A 27,801-nucleotide genomic window follows, 5' to 3' on the forward strand; every position below is an offset into this window, starting at 1 on the left:
AAGCCCAGCCATAATTAGAAAAGGGAGGGGGGTTGTGGGGGCCCATCCCTGAACCATTAATGGCCCTGGGGATGCCTCTTCTCCATTGTCACAGGATGCCAACCCCTGCGACATAGCAGTTTCCCTGCTCGAATGGGCAGCAAAACCTGTGTTTGCTCTCGCTTGGCGGTAGCAATTTCAAAGCTCCCGCCAAGCAAGAGACAACACGAAGTCCGCTCCCAGCTGGCAGCAGACTTCAGAACTGTTTCCCTGCCTGCAGTGTTGCGTGCAGGCAAACAGATCTGGATCTTGCTCCCGCCTGCAGGGAGCAGCTTTTTTAGCTACTCCCTGCAGGTGTGAGCAATGCTGGCTCTCACTGGATGCAGCGAGCCAACTGTGGCCACAGGAGCCTTGGTACTCCCGCCTTCGCCCTGAACAAGGATATGGTGGGTACTCGGGTTGGCATCAAGGCACCCACCCTTTGCTGGCCAGGCACTGGGGAATGGGATCCCAGGCCTGCAATTGGCCTGGGGAGGCCAAGCGCCCTCTTACTCCTTTAGCAATTGATGAGCATCAGGGGATTGGTCCCCAGAGCTAAAACTGACACGGAAGGGGGGCTGTGTTGCCCTCCTTCCCCTTTAGGAATTGACTGTGCCCCGGTGATGGGGTCCCAGGGGCTGATACTGCCTCTGGGAGGGAGGCTGCGTGCCTCCTCCTCCTTTACAAAATGGGTGGGCCCTGTGAGATGGGGATCCCAGGGCCAAAGGTTGTATGCTCCCCCATAAATATAATGGTGGGCCTTGAGGGATGGGGTCCCGGGGAGCGGGTCACATACCACATGTCCCCCTCACCAACAAAATGTACTAGGCTCCAGGGGATGAGGTAACCAGGGCCGAGATCAGCCCGGGGAGGGGGGCTGCATGCCCCTCTTCCCCTTTACAATATGGCCGGGCCCCGGGAGGTGGGATCTCCTGGGCCAAAATCAGCCTGTAGAGGGGGCTGTGTGCCCCCCTCTGCTTAAAGAATGCACCAGGCCTCAGTGTATGGGTTTTCTGGGGCCAAACGCAGTCTGGGGAGGGGGCCCACGGGTTGGCTGCTTATGGGGTGTTAGCTGCAGAGCCCGGTAATTGGTAATTAATTAATACTGTACGTTAAAAAAAAACTAGAAATTCACTGAAAAATACAAAGGTTACAGGCACTTGATAGTTAGGAAATAGCATTAAAAACCAGAGAAATTCAATGAAAAAATAAAGGTTACAGGGAGTTGATAATTAGGAAATGCATTAAAAAAAAACTTAGAAATTCACTAATAAAACAAAGGTTGCAGGGTCATTATGCTTCGGTTCAGGTTTTACACACACAAAACCATAGACATTCAGCAGTTATAGTTATAGTTATCTCAAGTAACTGTAACTCCTGCCATAAGGTAACTATAACGTGTGCCCTTACCGTGAACTGCTAATTATTATACATATTACATCTCTCATGACATCTTCTATAACATCAGTCATACTATCAGTGCAATATTTGCTGTCAAATATATAAATGAGAAAATTGTACATGGCATAGCTAGGCCATTCACAGTTTTTTTACTTAGAGCCTAATTATAAGTTTGATGGTCCATGAGACCGCTGTACCCGCTGTACCCGTTGTACCCGTTGTACCCGTGGTGGTGGTCCAACAATCGAATCGAATTACAACTACGGCTTTGGGACTGCCACTGGACCACCGCCACTGCTGGGGATCCCTGATCCCGCAGCGGTGGCAGAGCGATGTGAGGCTGTGATATGCAACACCACCAAGCATACTACGGATTATGTCACTGCGACCCTTTTCATGGCAGTGAGCCCGCCATGAAAAAGGTAATAGTGAAGAAACTAAGGGGGCCCTACAGGGCCTCCTGTTGCCTCTGTGCACGGGGGTGAATGCAGGGGAGCACATGTTGTGCCCCCTGTATTTCTGCACCCCCTGTTCCTTCATGGACAGACTTGCACAGCATTGTATATTTCTGTCCATGCAGGAATGGGCTGCAGTGTTCCTATGGCGGAGCCTTTCTAAGGCTCTTCTATGAGCCTTAGAAAGACACCTCCAAGGGACCACTGCCACAAGACTGCCCACCAGGATTACAACTCGTAATCCAGCCGGCTGACTGACTACAGGTTTGGCAATCTTGGAGTGGGGCCCCGGCATGGCGGCCCGCTCCAAGTCTGCCAAACTCTAAATCAGGCTCTGAATATTCTGGGACTTGGAGGGTTATTTCCACTCAGAATATCTGTACTACAGGTCACATTATGCAAAATAGAACACATGAAACAGAGAAAGATTAAAGTAAAGGGAGAGCATTTGATACATTTTTACCTGGCACCTCATTAGTGTTGTCTGGAAGAGGCAGCACATATAGTAGGTTCAGGTGCATGGGGAGAGAATCTCCTTCTCAGGTTGGGAGGGTGAGACAGAGACAGGCTCCAGTTGGTCCTCAAGCAAGAAGTCTAGCAAACTCAATCCTAGAGAACTTCGCCTTCACCTGCCTCTGCTCCTACTTTTATTTATTGTTAATGTCCCCCATTATCAGGATCTCCTCCCCCAAAGGGTTGAGCACATCATTCACCTCCTGCCTTGTGGCTGTCTTCTGGGTTCGACTAAGAAAGAATGAAGGCAGCCCATGTAGTTTTTTTTTGTAGTTTTGCACCACACATTTCACTACAAGTGCTGTCTCTTCCTCAGAGAAATGTTACTTCCTCCTCAGCACAGGTGGCATCCTTTGTTGAGACAGTGCCCCAAACTGAGCTGCATAGTAAGGAGCAGAAGGCAAATGCTGAAAAAGAAAGAAACAGATCCTAAGTTTTGAACAACATATATGTGGTTGTAAGTGCAAGTACACCAGGTATGCCTGATTGATTTCAGGAGTATATAATTATCCTGGTGCCATGTGTAGGCCTCCTATTCACTACCATGCAGAGGTCTCTGTGTGCGAAGATTCTTCAGCCTGTGTGGAGCTTGTTATTCATGACCATGCTGAGTCTACCCCCGAGTGCGGAGTCTCCTCTATAAGTGGAGAATCCAATCCGCCTATTGTAAAATGTGGATCATAAGTTACATGTCATAACTTTACAGTAGAAAATTATGACTATCAAGACTCCACCCCACAAGTGAGGGGTTGAAGACATGTAAGGTATACTTTTGTGGTAAATGTACACAGTTTGTGAATGTTGAAAAGTAGTAAACGTACTTAACACTGTAAACTTATTAAAAAGCATAAGATACCTTTGTGAATTAGGTCCCTAGGTTTTTTTGTAACAAAATGTTATCAGTTTACAATTAAAAGAATCCCAACATAGTTCCAGACAGTCTAGAATAACACAAGGTCCCTGGTTTTAATAAAACAGCTCCATATGACTGCCAGGAAAAATCTCTCTACAAGTTGGAACTGGCGAATTATAAACGCCTTATACTAACAGAAAAAAGTAACTACTATACTAGGAAAATAGAAACCGCACAAGATTCCTCCAGTTATTTCAGGTGGTTTCTAAACAGGCAGCGCCAGCAGACAGCTCTGGTAAGGTAGCTTCTTAAGCGCTTTGTGACTCAGCTTTCAAGATAAGGTGGGGCAAATCTATTCAAACTTTAATGCCTCTGCTGAGGGAACGAGTCAGCTGGACTTAAATAGCGAAGGACAGGACTTCAGGGACTTTAGGCCAGTTTCAGTGGAACAGATAATCAATATTGTGAACACGGTCAAATCAGGTTCGCCGTTTGACCCTTGCCCCCCCTCAGTTCTGAAACAGATCCCAGAAATAATAGGCACAAACCTGACCAACATTTTCAACTCTATGTTCAGCTCAGGCACTTATCCTTCCCAATCGAAAAAGGCCTCTATTCTCCCGTTGTTAAAAAAAACCTAGTTTGGATCCAGGGGAGACCAACAATTATCAACCAATTGCGCGTCTCCCTTTGCCTGTCATACTTGTTGAAAAAATTATGAATGCTCAATTGGTTCAATTTATTGAGGAGAATAAGCTGTTGGATGAAACACAGTTTGGCTTTCAGAAAGGCCATAGCACAGAAACCGCACTCATCAAAGCTACTGACGAAATTAGGTTAGTGTTAGACAAAGTACCTGTGCTTTTGGACCTATCAGCAGCTTTTGACACAGTTGATCATGCCACGCTGATCAATCGTGCCTCTGCCTTAGGCATTGGGAACAAGGGAAAAGCCCTTCAATCAACATTTCTATCTAATCGTACCCAGCTAGTTAGTCTGGGTGATTTCAATTACCAAGTCTTTTCATTTCCATGTGGTGTCCCGCAAGGATCATCGTTAATTCCGACACTATTCAATATTTACGTCACCGACTTAGCACGAGTAATCAAATTGTTTTGATTAGCTCTCACGTCATATGCAGATGACACCCAATTGGTGCTCGCTGTTCATAAAAACCTGGATGCAGTATAGGCTAGCTTTAGCGATGGCATGTTAGCCATCAGTACCTGATGTCAAGGCATTGCGATAAATTAAAGTCATCCAAGACAGAAGTAATGGTCTTTGGAAATGTATCCCCTGGGTGGTCTGCCCCAATTCCGGTCACTAAAGCCAGGAACTTAGGTGTCATTCTTGACAATACACTGTCTTTTAAAAATCATGCTAATGCAGTGGTCTCCTTATCCTTTTATGTCTTAAGAATGGTAAAGAAATTGCTGCAGTCTATCTAATCTCCGCTCTGGTTATGTCCAAAGTTGATTACTGTAATAGCCTTCTAATTAATGCACAGGGAATGGTTCTTAGTAAGCTGCAGTTGGTGCAGAATGTGGCTGCTAGATTCCTGCCGTGTACTCCAAAATTCAAGTCCATCTCTAATGTGGTGCAACAGCTCCACTGGCAGTACATAAGAAGCAGAACAAAATTTAAAGCTCTCTGTATTGCCTATAAGGTAATTCCCCAAATAGGGCCGGAATTTTTGAAGAAGGTATTTCAGGTATTCACTCCCATCAGATCCCTTAACTCAGCAGGTGCCAATCTTCTTGTCGTCCCTAGAACCAAGAGAGACAACTGGGGCGACAGAAGTTTTGTAGTTGCCACTGCTAAACTGTGGAACTCTCTTCCTTCTCAGATTAAGGCAAGCCCTACTCTGCTGTCATTCAGGAAACAAATAAAAACATTGCTTTTTAAGTAATAGGTTTTTTTCCATGATAAGCCATACCTAGTGCAGCACATAGCGCCAAGACACCTATAGGTATTTGCACGCTTTACAAGTTGTTTAAATAAATAAATAAATAAATCTGTCTGCTGCTCCTCTGTATCAAGATCTAGAAATGCATGCCTGCAGAGGCCTTTTTACACACGTAAGCGACAGCAATATTCTTGATCTACAAATTCTTCAGTAAAATAAACACATATTAAAAATTAATATGTATATTCCAGATACTGTTTCTGAAAGTAAAAAGAAGGAATGTGGATTTTCTTCTCAAAAAGAATATGTATATGTACTTTCCTTGTCCAACACCAGCATTCAGTCCAACCACATTTTCCTTCCTCCATCAACGGAGTTACCCTAAACACGACAGAAGGAGCGACGGAAAGCAACGACTCCGCCCACCATAGTATAATTTCTGTTGACGGAAGTATGACACTTCATCCTCCATACCTCTGTTGGAAGAACAAGAGCATAAATAGCCAAATACTGCCCACAACAACTGCAAACGCTGCTCGCACAACCTTTCCCTGCTACTCCAAGACCCTGGGCTCTATTTGACAGTGCTCGATAAACAACACAATGTACAGCAAAATAGAAGGTGAGTACAATGTGCACGTTTTTTTGATGAACTACGTTAACTATCATTGCCACTAAACTTAAGTTTATGTACATCAGTGGAGAAGTGTGGCTCACTGGTTAGAGGAGGCAGACCTGGAAGCAGAGGTCAGCCCGGGACCAGGGTTCAATTCCCGGCTCGGCGGGGTCTTGAGTCCTAAAATGTCCATGGACTCGACAATTCTCGCTCCGGTGCCTACTCGATTCACGGGTTCACACTCTGCGACTCTGGGCAATAGCTTGCTTAATCTCCACAACAGCCCCTCGCGGCGGGATGCCTGGCTTTCACCTTGCGGATACCCTGCCGGGGCTATCTCACAGGGGAATACCAGGACGGGTTCCCTAAGCAAGCGCTTAGAAACCGCTTGGTGATTTGCGCTATATAAATTCCTGTACATTTACATTTACACCAAAACATATCTAACAGCAATTTACCCAGTCTCCCTGTCAAGCCACATGTTTTATGCTAACGATTCATATTAAAAACTGACCTAATGAATTGCTTATAAAGTAATCATCTAATAATGTACTCACGAATAAGTCAGTAAGTGACAGCACGTTTTTAACACTTATATGTGGCTACACCATGGGCGGCTCCTCCACAATGGCAGAGGAGCGTCGCCCTACTTCCTCAGAGCCAGCAACTGGAATTTATTTTTGTATTTTAAAGGCGTTTTTCTTTTTCAGCTGCTGGGAGAGCTGGGGCTGGGCCATGGGAGGAGGAGTGGTAGATGTGCACTTTTAAGTACATATGCCGGTTTGGCTGGCCGTTTTAGCCCGGCCAAACTGACATGCGCCCTTAGGTTTCTCCAACCAGCCTGTATTTTACAGCTGGGTAAGTGTTGGAGAAACAGTACAGACTCCGATTGCCTGAGCGAGTGTTGATTGAGCCCACTCAGGCCAATCCCCTCGGTGCTCTCATACTTGAGATCAATGCGGGGCTGCTCTCATACTTGAGATCAATGCGGGGAGTGGTTAGGGAGTCCAAGATGCTGGTCTAGGGACTACTGGGACCAGGAAGTGGAAGCAGAGGAGCGTGAGGTGGCCAGAAGCACAAGCTACATTTAAAAAACAAAATAATTACTAACCCCCCTGTGCTCCACCAACACCCTTCATCCCCCAGGCCCCCCCCCACTCTAAATCAGTGTAATCCTCCACTGGGTTACACAAATATATAATGCTGACACTCTATAATTAAACCGTTTTAAATGTATAATAAAATACATGTATACTAATAATACTTAGTTAACATAAATCACAAACCTATTCAGAGGCTACCTTTCATCCCACTTTTCCCACTTACCACAATCATATTCTGCAACCATGTATCCCAAGTAAACATTTACACTTTCCAATCACTGATTTAGATATGGCACATTATATCAAGTGCTGGACACACACTCACATGTCAGACATTGCACTCATATCCTTAACCTAGGTGTAGGTATATGTAATGTACATCATGGACTATACATGAACCATAATATCTCAAGGTATTCCTTTAAGATTACCGGATTTAAATATAGTCTGACATGCTACCAATCTGAATGCCCCTTACACTAGGCCCTCACAACAACCCTACCACTTCCTTTACCACACATGGCAAAGGGAATAAACTACATTTCCCGCAATGCAACACATAGGAAATCTGAAGACCTGAAAATAGAAGTAAATGACTAACCTATGCAACATAGTGGCAGACACAATTACATATGAACACTAAATATATACAACAGACACATAAGGTTCCATTAGACCTTTTTATGAATATAATATAAAAAGGGACACACAATATTCTACCTGTGGGTCATTAAAGGGCTTTTAAACAAAAATGAGTAAACATAAAAGTTCCAGGTGGAGCTGAAAAATATAGTGGCCTATTACATTTACCTATATACAATTGTGTGTGTGTATACTTGTAAAGCGCACTATCACCTGAAAGGTATCTTGGCGCTGTATACCGCTGTGGAACCCTTCCTGGCTTTCCCTGTGAGATGCCCCCTTACTTGGCACCTCCAAGGTGAGGCCAGGCATCCTAGCGCTTTCGGGGCCGTTGTGGAGATTAAGCAAGCTATTGCCCAGAGTTGCAGAGTGGGACCCATGATTAGAGTAGGCACCTAGGCGAGAATTATCGAGTCCGTGGACATTGAGCCCAAGACCCTGCCGTGTTGGGAATTCAACCCTGGTCCCAGGCCAGACCTCTGCCTCAGGGGCTGCCGCTCTAATCGGTGAGCCACACTTCTCCACTACATTGTCTCCCAACATTTGCAGCAATGTCCTCTTCATAAGGCTATCTATCTACCTGAAGAGGATGGATGTCTAGAGACATCTACCTTTTGAGATGGTTTGGTATTTTCAGGGTTTTGTTAAAGGGAGGAGGGTTTGCTGTTTATGGTTGAATGGATGGTGTCAGGTTTAGTGAGTTTTTGTGGTATGAGAGTGTGTGTATGACAATATTTCGGACAGGAGAAATGGAAGAGGGTTGGTAGTGAGATTGGTGTGGTCTATAGAACGGGCCAGGACTTTGCACAGGGGCATGTGATTGAATTGTCTGATGGCTTTGGATGAATGTGGGAATAAATTAGTGTTAGAGGGAGAATAGGGGCAGAAGGAGGAATAGGGGCAAGTGTGTCATGAGCACTTGGATCAGCTGCGGCACTTGGATAGAGAGAACCTCCCTGTAAGGCAGATAGGGCAAAGCATGTGTGCGAGTTGCTGACTGACACTAAACAGCATGTAACAATGCCATCTGCCCAACAGAGAGGTTCTTTAGAACTTCCAGTGCATCCTGTGATATCAGTGATAGCTGAATAGGGACAGAGGGAGAGGTGCTCAGGGCAAAGGAGACCCCAACCCATTGACAAACTGGGTGTCAGTTTTGAACCAGGGGACAGGGGGAAAGGGTACTGATGGTTGTAATGGCAGTGAGGGACACAGGAACAGATGGAACATAATTTTGTTGCTTCATCATCCACACAAGGAGATAGCATGAATTGGAGGCTATGGATTCAGATGTTGTAATAGGCTCCTTGCCAGTCCCATCGCCCTCATTGCCCCTGGGTCCCTCGTGCCAGTGGCTCCATCTTCTAATTCCGAGCGGCTCTCCTTTGTTTTCCCAAAGTCTGGCCGGAGTCTCTGTCGCTTGCTTCAGAGGAAGCCAGAGGTGCTAATGCGCACATCAGTTACGTGGTACAGAGGTCAATGACAAAAGGTACACAAATCACAGAAGACCAAACATAAAATATTTTACCATACTAATCTCATTAAAGGGCAAACAATGGGATATCATAAACAGCCTTATTTTGATTTTGGAAGATCTATTGCTGAATTACACATGTCATGGATATTATCCAGCCCTTGTAAAAAGGCGGATGGAATATTTGTCACTTTTGTGACAAACTACTCATCTGCGAAATTCCAGATTATGCATTATATCTGTTAATTGACAAATCTCAAGTCTGCAGTTAATTAAGGGCCTGATTTGGAATTTGGCGGATAGCTTACTGTATCAACTGGCTTCACATTGAAGGTAGATGTATCTACAAATTGGCCTGCATCACACACAAAATCCTTCACTCACATTCCCCCAACGACCTAAACAGCTCACCAAAAGGAGAACCATTCAGTCCGGATCCTTTTCTGGTAATGTACCCAGGATGTGGAACTCACTCCCTATAGACCTCAGATGCAACCCCACCTCCCCCTGCTTCAAAAGGGACCTGAAACTCCTTCCCATCAAGAAATACTTTACCGTTCAAGTCAATGAACCTATACTATACCCACCTTCCCCTGCTTCAAAACGGACCTGAAACTCCTTCCCCTCAAGAAATACTTTACCGTTCAAGTCAATGAACCTATACTTAAATAACCTAGCTGACTCCCTGCTCACTTCTCTGTCAAGGATAGGTGGTTATCTGACTGTTTCAACCTCCCGAGCTTCCTCTCTCCCCTTCACTGTTAAGCCTAATTATAATGTTTGCTTATATCTTCATGCATCCTTATGTCCTGCTATGTAATTCAACTTGTTTTCCCTTGTGTATGTAAAGCGCTCTGATACTCCCGGGTCTAGCTTGCGCTATATAAAACTTATAAAATAATTAAAATAAAATAATAATAATACACTTGTAATAAGGAGGGCGGGATTTCCGCTATGTTTGTGAAGGTGGAAACCATCTGTCTAACGTTAAATAAAGGCCTAATCCATTCAAATAACATGCTATTTGGCTAGCACATTACAAATTAATGATGCTTTAATACACTTGAAAAATGGTCCATGTCTTTTTTGCCATTTCATTAATAGACACGTCTAAATAGCAAAATTAAATTTGGGCACATACTGGTATTTTTTTCTTTGAAATAATGTTGACAGAAATGTGCCACACATGGTGTATACTCATAGGTCAGATCCAGCATTCACATTTCTACATATCTGCTTTTACACTTCCACAACAATATGTACCAAAAGAAAAAAACTTGGTGTATGTCTATACCTAAGGCACCTGCTTCTGTAACAAAAGTGTGTTCATACACTTGCCCAGGACCTGGATATCTCATTTAAAATACAGCCTATTATACTGGCACAGGTATAATATTCATGTCGCATAATAATAATATTTAAAAACACAGTTGTGTCACTTCATAGGTTCAGTATAGATATAAGAATGTCCAATCTGTTTACGTATAACACAGGAGTGTAAGTCTCACTTGAGGGCTTAATCCATCAGACCCAGATATGGCATCAGCAAAGGACAAAAACAGCATTTACATTATGCTTCATTTATAGTTTGAAGGTTATGTTACTATGACTCATATGTGACAGGTATCTTGTCCTCTGTATGTCATGTATTAGTTGCATTGTATGTATTCTAACTTTTAATAAGGTTGGCAGAATATCTATCAATTTTGTGACAGAACAGCTGTCCAGCAAACTCCAAGTACCTTATTTACAGTTTGGGGGAAAGGATACTGTGTCATAAATCTGGCAGATGTATCATGACTGGCACTTGTAATACTGTGGGTGGGATATTTGCCACGCTTTGATGGAGTGTCCTGTCCACCAAACTCTGATCAAAGCTCTAAATCTGGGGCAAAGTCATGTGTATCCTATGGTATTTGAAATAGGAGCTTCTTTAAACTTTTACAATTGGGGCTTTATATTTCAACCTGAAAACTGGAAAGAATGGTTAAGAATAACACACATATTTTTTTCTGATGAATACACTTACCCCCTTGTCACTGCTCCATGGCCTTCTGCTTCTTAATCAAGTCAGGGTAATACACTGTCAGAATATGCTGCATACGTTTGCTGGGGTGACCTGCCCAGTTTTGTCAGCCAATGAGGGGTGGTTCTCCATTCGAAGGTCCTCCCATAATTTCCTGCAGTGGATACTGCTGCTCTTAAAGATACACTGCTGGTGCACTTACCTGACAATGGCTTGCCGGGACTTTTTCTTCTTGCCGGGGCTAACCTACAGAGTATGAGATAAGAAAACAAATACACAAAAATGCATCATTACTTTTGTTTACTTAAGCCACACAAGTTAGCAAACATACTTATGTCAATGTATTTTTCCTTTTTATTAATATACATTGGTGCAGCTTGACATTTCATTTGAGATATTACTTTGTTACAACTGTGACAGAAATACCATCCACATTATTCCAAGTGTCTGACTTAACAATGTAAAAGATAAGCAGGCGGAAATGTAATCAGGTGGGTAGACCTTTTGAGCAACTAAAATCTGAATCAATTGACAAATTATGATTCATTTTATATTATTGTTTTGAAAAGTGTTAATGATAGATTTACTTTGGCCATCACTCAACTTTGTGTGATGGCATTAAAGTTCATATTCAGTGACATTTAAAAAAAATGTAGGCCAAGTTACTCTATGACAATGTGAAGGATAGACCATCTACAGTATATATACAATACGATTTCTAATTATGGGTGTGGCCTATATGTCTCAGTTTGACGGAGTAGCTTTTCCGATAAAAAAGTAACTTTATACAATTTTATTTTAATTACAGGTTAATCCTTTCAAAATGTCAGCGAGTTCCCAGTTGACAAAAGAACACATTTCATGTCATCATTAAGGTCGAGTGCACGGTGAATTGTTTAAAGGAACTTCACCATTGATTTAGGAATTCGAAAATAAGCTTCCATAGCCAGGGTCTCTCATGATTGTGATAGTGTCAGTCCTAAAACTTATGATATTGAAACAATTTTCACATTAAAACTCTCACAAACTCCACTCTTATTGCTCCTGCCCTGGTTGACCACAAAGCTTCCCCAGGCCAAAAGAAGATCCTGATTGCCCTAACTAATGTGTGATTGATTTGTGTTTTAAAACATTACAAACTTTGCTGGCAATATATTTTTGGCCCACATTTTAAATGTTGTTGTTAGAAATGGGGCCATACCCAACTGCCGTGTTTTCTTATTAATCATTAATGTTAGAGGAGTACATTATGTATGAATTATTGATGTACTGGATTAATGTCTTTAAGCATCTTTATTCGATTCACAGAATAATCAAAGTAAAAAAACAAAACATTACTTTTAAAAGATATAAAAACAAACATATATCGTCATTCCGATTGAAAAGCAATTTCTAAAATCTCACATTTTTTAGCAGCAAATACAAGAAATTTTTAAAGTGCACAGTGCCTGACATTGGAGTACCTAAAGTGCAATTTTATAATTTTAGCAGCATATAGGTAGGTGTTTGCAATACATGGAGCCTGCAATCTCATCTTAATTACAATAATTTAAATTCAAAATTCAAGATAACAATTACTGTTCTATATCGAAGGTAGGTAAATCATTTACAGAATCTTTTTTTTTTCAGTTTAGTAAAGTTTTATTTTGTTTAAGAGAAAAAAAAAAAAAAGTACATCATAATATAACAGCATGACAAAAATCAGAACCAATATGAGAGAGCAATAGGAGATAAATGGAGAGGAAAAATGGTTCAGATAAAATATGAAAAGGAAGAAAATGGAAGAAAGAGAGAAAGTTAAGAAAAGAAAAGAAAAAAGAGGGGGAGAGAGAAAGAGGGAGGGATGGTTAGGGAGGGGGAGAAGAGGATAAGAAGGTAGCGAAAGGCAGCCAGATAAGGTCAGACTTCATTTTTAAAGCGACAGAAGAAGAAGAAGCAATTGCAATTCTGTGCTCATCACATATGAAATTCCACCATGTATGCACAGACAATTTAGTATTATCCTTCCAACAAGACAAAATTACTTTGAAAGCAGTTGCAATGAAAAGATCAAATAATTTAGCATTATAGGAATGTAAGTCTAAAACATCAGATATGGAACCTAAAAAAACGTGCAGCGCTGAGAATGGTTCAGAAAAAAGAAAAATACGCATGCAATAATCCCAAACTGAGCTCCAAAAAGTAAGAACAGAGGGGCACTCAAACAAGAGGTGTGTGAGCGTGCCAGGGTGAGAGGAACAGGACCAACAAAGGGGGGAGGAGGAAGGGGAGAATTTTGTTATGCTTACAGGGGTAATAAGAGCTCTATGGTATAGAAAAAAAAGTGATTGAGTAATACGAGCTGAAATCGAAGTCTTAAACAGCTTACACCATAAGCGATCCCAAACATCAACAGATAACGAGAAAGATAAATCAGTTTCCCAAACAGTTTCAATAACGGTTTTAGGTCTAAGACCAACAGTATCTAATAACAGTTTATAAATTAGAGCAGCTTTAGGGATTTGTTGAGTAAACAAAGGATATAGAGGAGTGGTAGGCGTAAGGGAAGGAAGGAGATCAAAAGGAGGAAGGGTGGACAAATGAGATAAAATGGCAGAAGTAATAATGTCATATTCTTTGCGAAAGTGTACAGGTAAATCAAACATGGTTTGCATTACAGAAAATGAAATAATGGAGGAATCAGAGAAAAATTGGTATACAAACATAATATCCTTTTCTTTCCAATACTTGAAATAAAAAGATTTACCCTTATCCTTAAGATATTTGTTATACCATACACAAGAAGAAAGAAAACATTGTAAGGGGGATGAGTCTTTCGAGAATACAGTGTGCAATAGAGTATGTGAGTATTTCAGTACAGGGTGAGTAGTCAGGAATGAACAATTTGACATAAAAAGAGATTGTTGGAAAGTAAAATCTTTTAACAAGGACCGTTCGATTGCAATCCATCTGGGCAGAGGGGTATCATTGAAATTGAAAGCCAATGAGAAAGCTTGTTTTATTAAAAAGGCAGAGTGGTATGACTGAAAGTCAGGAAAGCGAACCCCACCTTCAGATTTCGGGCGTATAAGTTTATGTAAAGCAATACGAGGTCTTTTATTATTCCACAGAAATTTAGAGCAAATGGAGTTCAACCGATTGAAATATAATCGAGGGATTTTCACAGGAAGCATGGAGACAGTGTATAAAATATGTGGGGAAATCATCATTTTAATGGTGTCTAAACGACCCCACCATGAAAGAAAAAGGGGAGACCATAATTGAAGAAGTGATTGAATTTTTTGAGTAAGAGAGGTAAAGGTCAGTTTAAGTGTGTCACCTAAAGTAGAGGAAAACCAAATACCCAAGTATTTGATCTTGGAGGGACACCAGGCAAAATCAGTTGACGCAAACATATATTGGTAACAGGATGAGTTTAAGGGTAGGACCTCCGTTTTAGAGAGATTAAGCTTATATCCAGAAACAGAGGAGTATAAGCGGACTTCTTCCAAAAATGGAGGAAGGGAAGAAACAGGATTAGCCATGTAAACCAGGACATCATCGGCATAAGCCGAAATTTTTGTCTCAGACGATGACAATTTGAACCCATTAATTAGGGGGTTAGAGCGGATTTTAATGAGAAAGGGTTCAAGGCAAAGAATAAAAAGTAAAGGGGAAAGGGGGCAGCCTTGTCTCGTTCCTCTGGTTAAGGCGAAAAATTTTGAGAATTGATTATTGACAAAAACACTTGCACGAGGAGCAGAATAGAGTAGTTTAACTAAAGAAATGAAGGAGGGGCCAAACCCAAACCATTGTAATGATTTAAACATGAAATTCCAATTAATACGGTCAAACGCTTTCTCAGCGTCCAGGGATAAGGCAGCTAGGGGGGCTTTAAAACGTTTACTATGTGAAATAATATTGGCAAAAACACGGGCATTGTCAGCAGCAAGTCTACCTTTCACAAAACCAACTTGATCAGTGCTGATAAGCAGAGGGATAAGGGATTCAAGGCGGGCAGCTAAAATTTGGCAAAAATTTTACAATCGTAATTAATGAGGGAGATGGGACGGAAGTTTTTACACAAGGAATGGTCTTTGTCAGGCTTGGGGATTATGATTATTAGGGCATCCAAAAAGGATCCAGAGGCTTTGGCATTAGTAATAAAGGAGTTGAAAAGTTGTAACAGATGAGGAACAAAAATAGTGTGCATGTTGGAATAAAACTCAATTGGGAGACCATCTGGGCCAGGGGCTTTTGATTTCTTTAGGGATGTAATGGCCTTAAGAATTTCCTGAGGAGTAATTTCAGACTCTAGTTGATGGAATTCGGTAGGGAGAGATGGGGGAGGGGGTAGGTCTTTGAAAAAACAGGAGAGGTCATCATCATCAGGATGCGTATCATCAGTATACAGGAGTTTATAGTAGTTATGGAATACTTGTGCAATATCCTCATCAGAAGAAACCAGGGTGTTGGTTACTTCGTTGAGAATGGGGCCGATTGATTTTCGTTCAGATTTAATTTTGAGATAATTTGCGAGCATTTTCCCAGCTTTATTTTGACCCCCATGAAATTTAGATTTAATCTTCAAAAGGGTGTTACAAGCTTCAACCGTGGCAAGTTGATTGAGGTCAGATTTGGCTTTGATAAGGTGGAGGAGAGCGTCAGGATTCTTGGAAGAAAAATAAGAGTGTTCTAGGGTCTTGATGTTGGAGAGTTGGGCGATATATTTAGCGCGGTTAAGTTTTTTCTTTTTAGAAACATATGAAATTGTGAAACCACGTAAGGCAGCTTTAAAGGCATCCCAATTATTCGAGACAGACGTGTCATGAGGTAAATTGAGGGAGAAGTATTCAGAGATGAAATCTTTAACTTTAGACATAAAGACAGAATCGGAGAGAAGGAAAGTATTAAATTTCCATCGGTTAAAAGAGGAGGAGGTTTGAGCTAGGTCAAAAGTGGCATAAACAGGTGCATGGTCCGACAAAAAAATAGAACCAATTTCGGAGTTCTGAATCGCAGGGAGAAGGGATTTGCTGACTAGAATATAGTCAATTCTGGACCTGGTGTGGTGAACATTGGAGTAAAATGTATATTCGAGTGAGTTCGGATTGCATGTTTTCCATACATCAAAAAGGGGACGTGAGGCAATGGCTGATTGAAAGGATTTATGTGTCTTATCAGGGTGGAATTTGGAGGAAGACAGTCTATCTGAAAAGGGATCTAACAATTGGTTAAGGTCACCAGCTATGATAATGTTAGGGCAGTCAATAGAGGAAATAAGGACTTTGATGTCAGACCAAAATTTAGGATCTGGTCGGACAGGCCCATAAATATTTAGAAGTACCATCGTTTTGTTAAGTATAACCACTTTTGACATAACCCAGCGACCTTCATCATCCGATTGAGAGGAGAGAATTTGAACATCCAAACCTTTACGAAATAGTATAGCAACACCACCTTTTTTATCAACAGCAGGAGAAAATACAACTTGACCCACCCAAGCCCTCTTAAGTTTCAAGGATTCAACATCTGTACAATGAGTCTCTTGGAGAAAAGCAATCTGAGCATTTAACTTGGATAAGTGGGACAGTACCTTTTGACGTTTAACAGGGTTTCCAAGACCACGAACATTCCACGTCACAAAATTACACATGATGGGAGACAAGGTAGAAGGATAACAGCTGGGTCCAATACACTGCGGGTGAACAACTACAAGGAGAGACAGTGGAGACAAACATGTTAGAAATGAGAACCAAATACCAAATATGAACAAAGGCAAGGAAATTCGGGTAAATATAGAGAAACATTAGACGAATGAGCATTTCAAGCATAAGGAAAAAAGAAGGGGAGCAATGAAAAGTACGGTAGGTAACAAGGAGAAAGGAAGATAGGTACACAAAGAAGAACATGGAACATAAATGAACATGGGGAAAACATGCCTGGCCTGTGAAAAGAAAAAAGAGAGAAGAAAGAAAGAGAAGGAGAAAGATAACAAACAGATCAAGGCAAAGAAGCCAGATCTGAGAGAAAAGAGAAGACCAAGACATTAGGAGCATGGAGACGCCGGCGAAGGCGCCAACCCCACAGAGCGAGGAAAACGCGGGAATATAGATAGGAGATAAACAAAAAGAACAGAAGTTGTAGTAAGGAATTACAAGGAATAGACCAGGACAAGGCCACAACAGTCGTCAGGACATAAGATAAGTGAGTGCAGGAAATAGAAAAGAATCATTTTCAGTCATTGGTGTCCATGGTGGAAGAGGAAGCAGAAACAGTTCGGAGATACTCTCGAAGCTTCAGAGGATCATCAAATGTACGGGAACGACCGTTGTGAGTTATTTTGCAGAGACAAGGATGTAGGATTCCATATTGAATATTCAAGTCCCTCATATGTGGTCGTAGATTGAGGAACTCCTTGCGACGAGCATTCGTGGCGTTTGATAGGTCCTGGGCAATAAAGATGTTATGGCCCGACCAGAGGAGGCGACGTTTCAGTCTCGCAGCTTTAAGAACAGTCATCAATTCGGTGAATTCAAGAAAAAGCAGGATAATGCCTCTAGGTTTGGTCGGGTTTGACGTGGGCCGGCCCAAACGGTGAGCACGCTGTATGTTTAGAGGAGTAGATTCTGGTTGGAGTTCCAAAAGTTCATAGAGGAATTTGCGGACGAAGGACACCATGTCGGCCCCCTCAAGGGACTCCGGAACACCATAAATACGAAGGTTATTCCTTCTGTTGCGATTTTCAAGGTCCTCTGTGTGAAGTTTCAACTGCTGTATCTCCTTTTCAAGAATAGGAATTTTCGTAGATACATCCTGGACGTCACTGATGCGTTGTTCTAGTTGTAGAACCTTGTTCTCCATAACAACCCAACGCTCTTCTATCTGCTTGAGCTTCTCGTTAGTTGCCACCATAAATGGTTGTAAGCCACAAACCTCTTCTAGGATGGAGTCCAGCACAGGGTTCGGAGAGGAGCGAATTGGAGATGGAGGGTCATTCTTAAGGCGTTTCGGTGTGGTACCGGTGACAGACGATCTCGCATGACCCACGTTCTGAGACAGGATGGCAGCAGAAGGGCAAACTAGGAGGACCGCAGGAATGGAAGTCACACCGCAATAGGCAAAAAGTTGAGACCCTATATGTAGAGGTAGAAGGGGCACTGGAATGAAGAGGTCATAGAAGAGGTAATAAGGAGCAATGGAGAAGCAAAACCTCAAATCCACAGGACATGCGTCGAAATGGAGCGAAAATCAATTCAATACGCAGTCAGAAAACCAACCAGGAATATGGCAGTAGAGAAACAGCAAAGCGTCCATATTAAATGAGACCCAAAGGGATCAATTGGTACTCCACAGAGGATTATATGTAGAGGAGAGGAAGTTGTTGAACATTGCGCAAGAAACACCACAAAATGGCCGCCGCTATTCAGTATTAATATAAGTAGAAGCCATGAAGAGAGCTGCGGCGCCAAAAGTCATGGAGGTAGAGTAGGAGCATAATGGATGTTCCCTACAACATACCTCATCAAAATATGTCCATAGGGTGCAGCAGGAGAACAACAGGCTGTTGAGGCGGCAAAGGTGAAAGGAAAACGGAACGCAAGCTCGGCGGCACAAAATGGCGGCCGCTCGCGTCCTACAGCAGCCGAGGGATAGTTAGCGGCAAAACTGGTGAGAGCGGCATTCAGGAGAGCCGCCGCATCGTGCAACACACGGGGACCATGTTCCGCCGTGCAGGGATGCCACTTGCTGGTCTCCGCATGCGAAGAAAGTACCGGTAAAACAGCTGCAATTCCCGCGTCGTCACAGAGCTCACGGAGGCAGCGCCATTACTCGCCGGCGCGTAAGCCACGCCCCCTCCATTTACAGAATCTTAAATACATAAAGTGCAAGTGCCTAATACAGATTTATCATTAATTGTGGATTTAAGCAATCGGCTACAATGATATTTGGTACCATTATGTGCAAATACAAATGTATAGGATTACAATCCTTAGATAAAACCGAAGCATCATGATTTGACAAATTACATTACTTATTAAAACCTTAAACCTTGCTTTGTTCTGATAAAATTGGCTGCCAATAAAAATCTGCTCATTCCAAATACAACCAATCTAGAGGTATCTGTCTTAAGAATATGCAACCTTTCAATGTATATCCTGATACACAGGTTCCTACCCAAGGATTTAATAAATTTTTTCCTAGGGATTTGATATAGTTTACAGAAGAATAAGACATGGGCGATATACTCATCTCTTCCCAGGGGACACTCTGTGGATGTACAATCTTTTTCCTCACCATCCTTTTTCCCCCACCCAGATGTAAATGTCTTGATTTGCAGCGTGCCGTATCTAAATTTTAGATACAGCATTTTAGCAAGGAGGGGTTCAACCTCATCTAAAAAGGGTTCAAAGGAGAGGCTGATTTTGAGGCTCAAGAACTGGTTTGTAAGTGACCCTTGACCCTGCTTGCAGGAGGGTCGCTTCACACGCCGCCCAGCTCCACTTCTCTGCGCCCTTGCCTCTCAGCCATCCGCCGTTGCCTGTTCGTGCCTGCTATTGTCCTGGTATCCCCTGTGGAGGGTGGGTAATTGCGAGTGTACTGTCTGTACTGTAGTTTTGATTCTGTTCTCTTTTGCTCCTGTTTCCACTTTTGTATTTGTTCTTAGCTGCTCCCCATTTCCTTCTGTACCCTGTAGCCTCCTGTTTTTTGCTGCTGCGTCCCTGAGGCCCCGCGCCCCTCACCTCGCCTCACACCCTCGTTCCCGCCGCTGCGTCCCCTGTGGCCCCGCCCACCCTACCGCCCACTTGCCGAGCCCACTCCCAGCTGATCCGCCCTCCCTCACCCCCTACTTATGGTGGCCGCTGCGCGGCCATGCAGCGGGCACACCGCTGGCATGCCAAAGGCAAGCCCGTCTGGGCCCGTCCATGCCTGGTCCACGCCCAGCGCCAGACCCCCTGGACCCCACGCCCACCACGATGCCAGACTCCACTACAACGCCTGCACCCTCCTCGCACTCAACCCCGGACAAGACCACACCTGCTTCCAGGCCGCCCCGAAGCGCACCCATGGACCCTTCTCCTGCCGCACCTGCAGACTTACCTGCGACAGAACCACCAAACCACCAAGGTCCGGACTCAACCACCTCCGTTGCATACTCATCAACGCCTGCTCCGCACACAAACACGCCGTCGAGCTCTAGGACCTGCTCTACACCGCCGCTCCAGATGTAGCCTTCCTGACCGAGACCTGGTGGAACGGCTCCTCGGCACCCAACATCGCCATAGCCATCCCAGACGGCTACAAGGTCACCCGCAAGGACTGCAACAACGGAATTGGAGAAGGAATAGCCGTCGTCCACGAGTCCTCCCTCAAGGTCTCCACCCATGCAGACGACACCCTCAACACCGCCGAACACCTGCACTTCCGGATCCACACCAACCCCAACACCACCCTCAGAGGAACACTCATCTACAGACCCCTCCTGACTCGCTCAGTAGAGGCCGCTCCCCCACGCTCCTAAAGCTTGATGATCTGAGATACCTGAGCGCTCTGAAGCAAATTTGCGGTATCGTAGCGCCTGCCAGCTGACTCTGACCACCGCTTCTGCGCTCCGCTCGTTCTACAGCCTCTCATTGCGGTAATTCACCCCCGCATTGCTGCCGCTGCCTGCTTTGTGCAATTTACATATGTAGCGCTGCTTATTTCTACCTGCGCATTGTCCTGTTATTTTTGTTTTAATTTAAAGTATTTCTGCTCGATTGTGCCTCCGATTGTGCCCCAGTCTCGCCCAGTTTCGTTTTCGCACTGGTGCAGCCATTTTGTTGTTTGTTGTGTTTCTCTGCCCGTAGCTCCACCCTGCACCCGCCTCCCAGCTGACCCTCCCACAGATACTTGCTCACCAGCACCTCCATCCCCGCGCTGTGACCCTCCTGACTCGCTCAGTAGAGGCCGCTCCCCCACGCTCCCAAGGCTTGATGATCTGAGATACCTGAGCGCTCTGAAGCAAATTTGCGGTATCGTAGCACCTGCCAGCTGACTCTGACCACCGCTTCTGCGCTCCGCTCGCTCTACTGCCTCTCATTGCGCTAATTCACCCCCGCATTGCTGCCGCTGCCTGCTTTATGCAATTTACATATGTAGCGCTGCTTATTTCTACCTGCGCATTGTCCTGTTATTTTTGTTTTAATTTAAAGTATTTCTGCTCGATTGTTCCTCCGATTGTGCCCCAGTCTCGCCCAGTTTCGTTTTCGCACTGGTGCAGCCATTTTGTTGTTTGTTGTGTTTCTCTGCCCGTAGCTCCACCCCGCACCCGCCTCCCAGCTGACCCTCCCTCGCCCCTCCCCCTCCACTATCCACATATGACCAATGCCCCCGCGCGCAGCGTTCACGCGCAGCGATCGCGCCCCATGCGCGCCAAAGGCACGCCAAAGGTAAGCCCGTCTACGCCCGTCCGTGCCTGGACGGCGCCCAGCGCCAGACCCCTGGCCCCCGCTATACCCATCCCACCCGCATAACGTATGACGCCGCTACTCTCCTTGCACTTAACCCCGAACGCAAACCACAATGCTGCGTAGCTATCCCAGGACACACCCACGGACCATTCGCCTGCCACTCCTGCAAATTCACCTGCATCAGGACTTACGCCAAATCCTCCCCCCCAAACTCAGCTCCGACTCTAACCACCTGAAGTGCATCCTGCTGAACACCCGCTCGGTCCACAAACACGCCACTGAACTCTGGGACCTACTCGACACTACATCGCCGGACGTCGCCTTCCTTACAGAAACTTGGATGAACGCCTCATCAGCGCCCGACATCGCCATAGCCATCCCGGAAGGCTACAAGATCATCCGAAAAGACCGCACCAACCAAACAGGAGAAGGCATCGCCATCGTCCATAAGAACACCATCCGAATTACGACCAGCTCAGACGATAACATCGCGACCGCCAAACACCTTCACTTCCAGATCCACACCGACCCCAGGACCACACTTAGAGGCACCCTCATCTACAGACCACCAGGAACCCGCACACAATTCAACGAAGACATCACTGACTTCATCAGCCCACATGCCCTCTCCTCCGAGAACTACATCCTACTGGGAGATCTCAACTTCCACCTGGAAAAGAATAACGACAACAACACCACCACACTCTTGGACAACCTCACCAATCTCGGACTCAAACAACTTGTTGACACCCCCACCCACTTAGCCGGACACACGCTCGACCCTATCTTCACCTCCAGCAAACACATCTCCTTCGATCACACCACAACTCTCCATTGGACGGACCACAGCTGCGTACACTTCAGCTACAAAAAGACCACAACCCACATCCCACCACAACCTATTCCTCGAAGAAACTGGAACAAAATCACCACCGACCAACTCTTCACATCACTGAACGTAAACCCCCCCACCATATCATCAGACCCAAACCTAGCTGCCACCAAACTCACGCAATGGATCACTCACAGCGCAGACAAATTAGCACCCGTTAGAAACCATCAGATCAAACAAGGTAACAAAAAGGCTACCTGGTTCAACGATGACCTTAAGAAATCCAAGAAACTATGTTGTACCCTCGAGAAAACATGGAGAAAAAACACAACCACTAACAACCTGGCCACCTTCAAAGACGCCATCCGCAAACACCACCAATTGATCCGATCCACCAAGAAATCAGCATTCAAGGATCAACTCGACAACAACGCCCACAATAGCAAGGAACTATTCAACATCGTCAAAGAGTTCACCAACCCCACCGCCGGCTCCAACGACATCAGTCCCTCCCAAGTCCTCTGCGACTCTCTATCCTCTTTCTTCTACAACAAAATCGCCGACATTCACAACAGCTTTGAAAAGCTGTCCGAAGAACAATCCACTCCACCCACTTCCGAACCAAAACAGCACTCTCACAACCTTTGCGCCTGGAACCCAATCACCACTGAAGACACCATCCGCCTGATGAACTCCATCCACTCAGGATCGCCAACTGACCCATGCCCCCACCACATCTTCAACAAAGCAGACTCCATCATCGCACCCCATCTTCGCGACGTCATCAACTGCTCCTTCAACTCCGCTATCTTCCCAGAAAGCTGGAAACATGCCGAACTCAGCGCCCTCCTGAAGAAACCCACAGCAGACCCCTCTGAACTTAAGAACTACCACCCCATCTCGCTCCTCCCCTTCCCGGCCAAAGTCATTGAGAAAGCCATCAATATTCAACTCGCCTCCTTCCTCGAATCCAACAACTCACTAGACCCCTCACAGTCCGGCTTCCGAGCCAAACACAGCACCGAAACCGCCCTCATCGCTGCTACAGACGACATCCGAAAGCTTCTGGACAACGGAGAAACAGTTGCCCTCATCCTACTTGACCTTTCCGCCGCCTTCGACACAGTCTGTCATAGCACCCTCATACATCGCCTCAGCAACGCCGGAATACAAGGAAAAGCGTTGAACTGGATCATCTCGTTTCTCGCCGGAAGAACCCAGAGAGTTCGCCGCCCACCATTCAAATCAGAGGCCACCAAAGTCATCTGCGGCGTACCACAAGGATCATCACTCAGCCCCACCCTCTTCAACATGTACATGAGTCCCCTCGCTTCCATCGCATGACAACACAACCTCAACATAATCTCCTACGCAGACGACACCCAGCTGATCCTCTCCCTTACCAAAGACCCAAACACCGCCAAAACCAACTTACACGAAGGAATGAAAGAAGTAGCCGAATGGATGAAGAATAGCCGTTTAAAACTTAACTCGGACAAAACGGAAGTCCTCATCTTAGGACCATCCCCCTCTGCATGGGACAACTCATGGTGGCCACCGGCCCTGGGAACCGCACCCATACCAACGGACCACGCACGTAACCTTGGCTTCATCCTAGACTCCTCCCTCTCGATGACCAGACAAGTCAACGCCGTCTCATCATCCTGCTTCAACATCCTACGCATGCTCAAAAAAATCTTCCGCTGGATCCCCACCGAAACAAGAAAGACTGTCACCCACGCACTAGTCACTAGTCGACTAGATTATGGTAACACCCTTTACGCCGGAACCACAGCCAAACTACAGAAAAAACTCCAACGCATCCAAAACGCCTCAGCCAGACTCGTACTGGACATCCCCCGTCAAGCACGCATTTCCGGTCACCTGAAAGATCTCCACTGGCTTCCCGTCAACAAGAGAATAACATTCCGTCTCCTCACCCACGCACACAAGGCCCTCTACGACCTAGGACCCGATTGTCTCAACAAACGTTGGTCCTTCTACACACCCACCCGTCAACTACGTTCATCCAATCAAGCCCTTGCTGCAATCCCCCGCATCAATAGATCCACCATGGGAGGAAGAACTTTCTCCTTCTTGGCGGCCAAGACCTGGAATTCTATCCCCACTCACCTCCGCCTTACACAGAACCACTTCTCCTTCAGAAAGCAGCTTAAGACCTGGCTGTTCGATAAATAGTGCACCCACCCTCACTCAAGCGCCTTGAGACCCTCTTGGTGAGTAGTGCGCTATACAAATTTCTGAACTTGAACTTGAACTTGAACCCCCCGGACCCTGAGCTCAGTTCAGCAACTCCATTGCCAACCTCGCCAGCACCCACGCACTCGCCTCCACAGACTACATCATCCTCGGGGACCTGAACTTCCACCTCGAGAACAACAACGACGCCAACTCCGCCACCCTGATCGACAACCTCGCCAACCTCGGCCTCAGAAAACTCGTCACCACGCCCACTCATGCAGCCGGACACACGCTGGACCCCATCTTTTCCACCAGCGCCCATGTCGCCTTCCACCACACCACCGAACTCCACTGGACCGACTGCATCCACTTCACCTTCAAGAAACCAACAACACACCACCACACCCAACAGCTGCCCCGCCGCTGCTGGAGCAAAATCACCAAGGACCAGCTGACCACCACCCTCGCCCAGAACCCACCCACCGACACCACCGACCCACAAACCGCCGCCGACAACCTGCGACAATGGATCAATGACTGCGCCAACACCCTCGCCCGCTCAAGAAACCCTCCAACAGCCATGCCAGAAAGAGAGCCACCTGGTACACCAACAAGCTCCTGACCTCCAAACGCACATGCCGGAAACTGGAAAAGAATTGGCTTCACAAACACACACCAGACAGCCACAAAGCCCACAAAGACGCCACCCGCTGACACCACCACCTCATCAGGCTAGCCAAGAGATCCTCCTTCAAAGACCGCCTGGACAACAACGCACACAACAGCAAAGAGCTCCTCAGCATCGTGAAAGAACTCTCCAACCCTAGCGCCAACACCAACGACATCCCGCCCTCACAAGAACTGTGCGACTCTCTGGCCACCTTCTTCCACGCAAGATTGCTGACATCCACGACAGGTTCAATACCATGACCGGCCAGACCACTCCAGACCCCACTATCCCTACGAACATCCCCCGCACCAACCACCTGCTGACCGCCTGGGCTAACGTCACCGACGAGGAGACTCGCAAAGTAATGAATTCTACCCACTCAGGATCACCCTCAGACCCCTGTCCACACCACGTGTTCAACAAAGCAGACGCAACCATCGTACACCAGCTACGGAGAGTCATCAACACCTCCTTCGAGACAGCGATATTCCTGGACAGCTGGAAACACCCCGAAATCAACGCCCTCCTCAAGAAGCCCAAAGTGGACCCCAAAGACCTCAAGAACTTCCGGCCCATCTCCCTGCTCCCGTTCCAGGTGAAAATCATCGAGAAAGTCGTCAACATATAACTGGCCCACCACATCGAGGACAACAACATCCTAGACATATCCCAGTCCGGATTCAGGCGGAACCACAGCACCGAGACAGCCCTCATCGCCGCCACAGACGACATCAGACGCCAACTGGACAACGGCGAAACAGCTGCCCTCATCCTTCTGGACCTGTCAGCCGCCTTCGACACGGTCTGCCACCGCACACTAAAGACCCGCCTTCAAGAAGCAGGAATCCAAGAAAAGGCCCTCGACTGGACCACATCCTTCCTCGCCGGCAGGACCTAGAGCGTCTGCCTCCCACCCTTCCGATCTGAAGCAAGCGACATCATCTGCGGTGTACCCCAGGGCTCATCCCTCAGCCCGACGCTGTTCAACATCTACATGGCCCCCCTCGTACAACTGGCCCACCAGCATGACCTCAACATCATCTCCTACGCCGACGACACCCAGCTCATTCTCTCCCTCAAGACCCACACACCGCGAAAACCAACCTTCATGAAGGAATGAAAGCCGTCACCAACTGAATGAGGAGCAGCCGCCTGAAGCTGAACTCGGACAAAACGGAGGTCCTCATCCTCAGACCCACCCCCACAGCATGTGAAGACTCGTGGTGGCAGAACATGCTGAGAACAGCACCGACACCCACCGACCACGCACGCAACCTAGGATTCGTCCTCGACTACTTCCTCTTCATGTGAAGCAGGTCAGCGCCGTCGCCTCCTCCTGCTACAACACCCTCCGCATGCTCCGCAGGGTCTACAAGTGGATCCCAACCGAAACCAGAAGGACGGTAACACATGCCCTCGTCAGCAGCAGACTGGACTACGGCAACGCACTCTACGCAGGAATCCCAGCCAAACACCTGAGCCGACTACAACGCATACAAAACGCCTCCGCGCGACTGATCCTCAACGTCCCCCGCCGCAGCCACATCACCCCCCACCTGAGAGACCTACACTGGCTCCTCGTTGACAAGAGGATTACATTCAAGCTCACCCACGCACACAAAGCACTCCACAACGCAGGACAAGCCTACCTGAACAGCAGATTCAGCTTCTACGCTCACACCCGCCAACTCTGCTCCGCCAGCCTTGCCCTCGCCTCTGTCCCCCACATCCAACGATCGACCTCCGGCAGCAGATCCTTCTCCTACCTCGCCGCCAAGACCTGGAACACCCTCCCCACTCACCTTCAGCTGACCCAAGACCTACTCACCTTCAGAAGACTCCTCAAGACCTGGCTCTTCGAGCAGTAGCGCCCCCCCCTCCAGCGCCTTAAAACCCTCACCGGTAAGTAGTGCGCTTTACAAAAGCATTGATTGATTGATTGACCCATGACTAGAATTTGATGTAACACTCCCTCTATAAAATTCCAGAAGATGGTTTTACATTCCTGTTTGGAATCAGGGGCGAGCAAGTCCGGATGTTTCCAGTACCTGCTCAAGCCCAAGTTCAACAACCATCTGCGGATATGGACCAACCAAGGGAACGTAACTAAGGCGTCCAGAGTAATCAATTCGCTTAGTGCCTGTCTGTAGACTTGCAGTTCCTCGGTGGTCCATATTCTAATCCAGTACAAGAGGGTCATCCAAATAGCCCTGTGCTCGATCCGTTTAATACCTAGGTCCAACATAAGAGGGATCACCGGTGTATTTTGCGGAAGGGCAGTGAACCTCCTCATGATTATACTTTCTCCTATAGTTATTCGTGAGAGCACCCCACCCCATAACTCTGAGCCGTATAGGGCAGCTGCTTGGGCCCTAGATTTATATACTTGCAGTGCAGGTGTAATCGCCTTCGACGTGGGAGAAAAGATGTTTTTTGTGATTAGAGTTGCGTCTTGTATAAGAATCGATTTAGATTTCGTAATCTGGGGGTTCCATGAAAGTTGGAGTCAATGGTAACCCCAAGATATATGAAGTTTGGAACGCGCTCCAAAATTACTTCATTTAACTGCTATTTATTTTTAAAACATTTATGGGGTCTGATGGTCATGTACTTTGCTTTTACCGGGTTAATTTCAAGCCCCTTTTGCCTACAATACT

General features: G+C 45.9%; 1 long non-coding RNA gene across 1 annotated transcript in view; it reads right to left on the bottom strand.

Annotated features, from left to right (window-relative positions):
• Positions 1-11,016: 11,016 nt before the first annotated feature.
• The window catches only part of LOC144819393 (uncharacterized), a 152,202-nt gene continuing 135,417 nt past the window's right edge, over positions 11,017-27,801 (bottom strand). Inside the window, exon 5 of the long non-coding RNA XR_013607340.1 lies at positions 11,017-11,253. This is a non-coding gene — a long non-coding RNA (uncharacterized LOC144819393). The remainder of the gene's footprint in view (positions 11,254-27,801) is intronic.

The sequence above is a fragment of the Lissotriton helveticus genome, chromosome 2_1, assembly GCF_964261635.1.
Source record: "Lissotriton helveticus chromosome 2_1, aLisHel1.1, whole genome shotgun sequence".
NCBI classification, from domain to species: domain Eukaryota; kingdom Metazoa; phylum Chordata; class Amphibia; order Caudata; family Salamandridae; genus Lissotriton; species Lissotriton helveticus.